General features: G+C 44.5%; 1 protein-coding gene across 1 annotated transcript in view; it reads left to right on the forward strand.

Annotated features, from left to right (window-relative positions):
* Nucleotides 1–6000, forward strand: part of ODAD2 (outer dynein arm docking complex subunit 2) — a 269467-nt gene that overhangs the window by 55166 nt on the left and 208301 nt on the right. The gene's annotated exons all lie outside the window — the stretch shown is intronic.

A 6000-nucleotide genomic window follows, 5' to 3' on the forward strand; every position in this document is an offset into this window, starting at 1 on the left:
ATAAAACGCTGATGAAAGAAATTTAAGATGACCCAAACAGATGGAAAAATATACTGTGTTCATGAACTGGAAGAATTAATATTGTTAAAATGACCATACTACCCAAGGAAATCTACAGATTTCATGCAATCCCCATCAAAATATCAATGGCATTTTTCACAGAACTAGAGCAAATAATTCTAAAATCCGTATGGAAACATAAAAGATCCTGAATAGCCAAAACAATCTTGAGAAAGAAGAACAAAGCTGGAGGTATCACACTCCCTGATTTCAAACTATACTACAAAGAAAGCTACAGTAATCAAAACAATGTGGTACTGGCACAAAAAAAGACACACAGATCAATGGAACAGAATAGATTCCCACGAATCTATTCAGAAATGAACCCACACTTATCTGGGCAAGGATAATTAATCTATGATGAAGGAGGCAAGGATATACAATGAGGAAAAGACAGTCTCTTCAATAAGTGGTGCTGGGAAAACTGGACAGCTACATGGGAAAGAATCAAACTGGACTATACTCTCACACAAAAATAAATTCAAAATGGATTAAAGATTTAAATGTTAAGACCTGAAACCATAAATCTTCTAGAAGAAAACATAGGCAGTTTCTAGAAGAAAACTTTGACATCAGTCTGCAAAATTTTTTTGAATCTGTCTCCTCAGGCAAGGGAAACAAAAGCAACATTAAGCAAATGAGACTACGTCGAACTAAAAAGCTTTTGCACAGTAAAGGAAACTATCAACAACATGAAAAGGCCACCTACTGAATGGGAGGAGATATTTGCAAATGATATATCTGATAAGAAGCTAATATCCAAAATATGCAAAGAACTCATACAACTCGACATCAAAAAACCAAAGAACCTAATGAAAAGATGAGCAGAGGACCTGAATAGACATTTTTCCAAAGAAGGCATACAGATGGCCAACAGGCACACGAAAAGATGCTCAACATCACTAATCATCAGGAAAATGCAAATCAAGTCCACAATGAGATACCACTTCACACCTGTCAGAACGTCTGTTACCAAAAAGACAACAAATAACAAGTGTGGTGAAGATGTGGGGAAAAGGGAACCCTTGTGCACTGTTGGTGGGAATGTAAGTTGGTGCAGCCACTATGGAGAACAGTATGGAGGCCCCTTAAAAAATTAAAAATAGAACTGCCATACGATCCAGCAGTTCCACTCCTAGATATTTATCTGAAGAAAACAAAAACACTAATATGCATGCCTGTGTTCACTGTAGAATTATCCACAATATAGCCAAGATATGGAAGGAACCTAAATGCCCATCAATAGGTGAATGGATAAAGAAGGTGTATATATACCACACACACAATAGAATATTACTCAGCCATGAAAAAAATGAAATCTTGCCATTTGCAGCAACATGGATGGACCTAGAGGGTATTATGCTGAAATACGTCAGAGAAAGACAAATACTTATGATTTCACTTATATGTGCACTCTAAAAAACAAAACAGATGGACAAACATAACACAACAGAGAGTTACAGATACAGAGAACAAACAGGTGGTTGCCAGAGGGGAGCAGGGTGAGAGGAGGAAAGAAATAGGTGAGGGAGATTCAGAGGCACAAAATTCCAGATGCAAAATAAATGAGTCATGGGTGTGCAAGTACAGTGTGGGAAATATAGCTCAAAATTAATATGTAATATGTTTGTATAGTGACATGTCATAGCTATAGTTATCGCACAGAAATATCAAATCACTATGTTGTGTACCAGGAACTTACATAGTGTTGTAGGCCAATTATACTTCAAAAACAAACAAGCAAACTCATAGAAAAAGAGATCAGATTTGTGATTACCAGAGGTGGGTGTCGGGGGGGAGGGGGGTTGGATGGAGGGGCTCAAAAGGTACAGACTTCCAGTTATAAGACACATAATTGCTAGGGATGTAATGTACAACATGATAAGTACAATTAACATGGCTGTAGCTTACATATGAAAGAGTAAACCCTAATTGTTCTCATCACAAGGAAAAATTTTTCTCTATTTTTACAATTTTGAATCTATATGAGATCATGAATGTTCACTAAACTTATTGTGACAATAGACTTACTGTGATAACTTGTGACAATCACTTCATGATGTATGTAAGCTCATTACGTGGTACACCTTAAACTTACACAGTGGTGCATGTCAATTATCTGTCAGTAACACGGGAAGAAAAAAGATTAACTTAGTGTGTAATGGAGGTTATCAACTAAATAAAAATTTAGCTGTGGGGGGAGAAAGATATAAAGATAACGAGATATAAAGCACCCCCCCCAGAGCCCTCTCCTCAATACGGGAAAACTCTGTAGGGCCCCCCAGGCCCCCAGACTCAGAGCTCTCCCTGTGGTTGTGGTAACTGGACTGCAATTCAGCCTTCCTCTGGTCCCGTCCTGCTGCCTTTGCTCCCCTGGAAAGAGTCCCCGGTACTTGTCTCACAGGCATTTCTCCATGTTGGACTCTATTTCCTTAGGGACCTGACCCACGGTGGCTTAGTAATAGTCTCTCTGCTTCTACTTTTGCACCTTAATAGCCAGGATAGCTTCTTAGCAACATGAATCAGATCATGCCACGCCCTCCTTAAAATCCTCCGATAACTTTCATTTGCTTCTGGAATAAAATCGGACTCTGTCATGGCTTCAAGGCCCTCCCGTCTGCGATCCTGCCCGACGCACCATCCTCTTCTCTCTCTCTGCTTCCTGTGCTCCCCGCCACTGGCCTTCCTTCTATTCCAGGGATTTTCAAAAGAGTTTAATGGACTCCTTTTTTTTTGCCAGTACTCCAATTGGAAAACCCAGTTCTGCCAACGGACTGCCTAGCACATACTGGTATCCAAAAAAGCACTTACCAAATAAATGAATCTCTAGGAAGTTAGAATCTAAAAAGAGAGCCATTTCATTTCTGAACGTGCTCGCGGTCCATCGCACATCACTGAGAAGGCCGCTGAGGCTGGACTTCTTTGACTGTTTGTCTCGATCTGTAAGGAAAGGTCGGACCTGGGGAAGTGGGCCGTTAGGACTTCATCAGACCTCGTGCAAATTTTCCCAGCATCAGAATTCTGTTGAAATCTCCTGAAAAAATTCCACTAAGAGGCAATCTTGTCCCATAATGAGACTTAACTCCATGATCGCACAATATAGCGATTGTACTTCCCTGATTCATGGTGTTCTCCACTGTCAGTCCTTTCCTGATTGAGGTATCGGACACTCAGACCAACCTTGCCTGTCACCTTCTCCTGGTTATGGCCTGTAAATGCCCCTGTTGGCTGCCTCACACCCCTGGGCCTCACTCTAACACCGATGAATGGGCCCTTGAAACCCACTGAGCCCCCCGTTTACAGAATGTTATGTTTGCTATTGTGTCCTCCACTCCCATTCGTATGTTGAAGTCCCAGTTCCTCAGAATGCAACCTCGGAGGAGAGAGGGTCTTACAGAGGTAATGCAAATTAAAATGAGCTAATGAGGATAGTCCAATATGATGGTTGTCTTTAGAAAAGGGGGACATTTACACACAGAGACAGGTATATGGGGAGGACATCCCATGACCATGAAGATGTCCATCACAAGCCAAGAGAGGCCTGGAACAGATCCTTCCCTCACAGCCCCAGAAGGAACGGACGCTGCTGACACCTTGTGTTTGGACTTCTAGCTTCTAGAGCTGTGAGACGGTATGCTTCTCTTGTTAGGCAACCGGAGCAAATACTGCCACAGCCTCCGTGCCTCATCTGCTGTGCCCCAGGGTTGCTGAGCTGCCCTGAGCCAGGGTGGCTGGTCTCACAGAGAGCACATTCAGCTGGCAGAAGGTGGGGGGGGGGGGGAGTCGAACATGTTCAAGCCTGTCTCAGCTGCCCATGGCAGACCTTCTCTAAAGGACACTGGACAGAACTGGGTCATGTTCTAGCTGCAGGCAGTGCGGGGAGAGACCTCTGCCTCAGCAAACAGCTGGGTGCTCTCTGTGTTGAAGGCTCTTTTCCATAACACAGCCACTCAGAATCATCAAACTGGTTCATCAGTTGTGTCCAGGGAGATGTGGGCCTCACCTTTCCGGCACCTGGTTCAACAAAGAACGTCAGGTAGCCAGCCATCTTTGACCAGATGATTCATCAATTGTGCTCTTTCCGCGGGTCAGTCTCTCTTCTAGCTCTTAGGGGTACAGACTTGAAGGAGACAGAAAAGGTCCCTATTTCATGGTGCTCACTGCAGTGGTAGGGGACAGGCAAAGAGACAAAGACTAGTTAAGTCCTCCTGGGAGGCTTCTTTCGGTGGGGTGGTCAGCACTCTGAGAAGTGGTCAGTTAAACTGAGAGCTGAGACACAGCCACGTCAGTGCTTCCACATGGCAAGAAAAAACTGGAAGAAGCCAGCTGGGAATTCTACAAATTTAAGTATTATTAGAAGCTTTTTTTCTTGGAAAATCTCAAGGTTAATAAATTCCAGCAAATTCCAATTTTGCAATCAGATTAAGCAATGGGAGATTCGGCCCCTTGGCATGCATTTGGCACATGAGGACACAAATGCTCAGATCTTGGTCGGTGCTGGCTTTTCCCTCCTTTGCGAACCAAGGTCAATTGTCCAGAACTTTGTAGATCTCTGGCCAGTTTCTACATAGGGCTCAGTAAACGCTCTCTCACACAGCTGATTAAAATGCACAAGTGAAATAAAGTACCCAAAGAAGTTTCCCTGCTTCCAGGACCACTCCAGAATGCCTCTGAAAGGTGGACCCTCACCAGCTTGTTTACCTTCACCAGTTTGTGACATGCATCAACTCTACAGCTAGGATGCTGTGACTGTCTTTGAGTGTAATCTCTCTCTTTTTTTTTTTTTGAATGGGCCCTTTATACCTATTGGCACGGAATCTTCCTTTCTGGTGTTCGCAACTCTAGGGTTCTCTGGAGGTAGAGTCCCCTTCGGGCAAAATGATTCCACTCCTAACAACTTTCACACTCTCAAGAAGAGAAGAAGACCCCAAACAAAGGTCAAATCGATCTTGTTTCTTTATGTGTCTGCAGAAAGGCTCTGTTTTTGAGCAGGGACAGCCTACTACCCTGACATGTGACACCTAACATCCCCACACATCTGCCTCCCTGGCTTTAAGGAAAAACAACCCAGTTCTAGTTCCTAAACACTCTCCACCCTGGGTTGTCCAGCACTGTCCCCAAACACTCCAACCCCCAAGACAGTACACTGCTCATTCCCTCTCTCTTTTTTCCCCCACCAAATATTTTCTTTTTTCCCACTCCCTCATTCCCCTCTGGCTTTTCAAGGTTGGTCTCTTGTTGGTAGAGTGTCTACTGGTGGGATCAAGGTCATCTTAACCCACATTAAAAAAAGGCATTTAAAAGCACGGGGAGGGCTTCCCTGGTGGCACAGTGGTTGAGGGTCCACCTGCCGATGCAGGGAACACGGGTTCGTGCCCCGGTCCGGGAAGATACTACATGCAGCGGAGCGGCTGGGCCCGTGAGCCATGGCCGCTGAGCCTGCGCGTCCGGAGCCTGTGCTCCGCAACGGGAGAGGCCGTAACAGTGAGAGGCCCGCGTACCGCAAAAAAACACAAAACAAAGAAAACAAAAAAACACGGGGAAAGTGTTCTCACTTCATTCCAGTTCTCTGAACTAGAGTATCCAAGAGCAGTTTCTGCTTTTCCAGTGAGTGTTCGAAAATTCTAGCTTATTTGCCTTCTGGAGAGAAAAATGTGCACCTCAAATATCCTGTGAGAGGCCTTGTGCTATTTTTGAGAACCCAGTGAAGCTTTCAGGTACACAGAAGCCCTCCCGGAACGCTACAGGACTCCTGTCTGGAAGCCTGTGGGGAAGCAAAACGGTGTTTCTAACGACTATTTTCCATTTGCTACTGGTTCTGCCGTGAAGTTTCTGCTGAAACCTCTCACTGTGCTTTAGGGAAGGTGAACGTTTCCTACCTGGTGGCCAGAGCGGGGACTAGCCCTCCAGGACGGGGAGGGAAGGAGGGGGAGGGAGGGG

This window comes from Aethalodelphis obliquidens, unplaced genomic scaffold, assembly GCF_003676395.1.
Source record: "Aethalodelphis obliquidens isolate GAN/ISIS:26980383/991018 unplaced genomic scaffold, ASM367639v1 scaffold23, whole genome shotgun sequence".
NCBI classification, from domain to species: domain Eukaryota; kingdom Metazoa; phylum Chordata; class Mammalia; order Artiodactyla; family Delphinidae; genus Aethalodelphis; species Aethalodelphis obliquidens.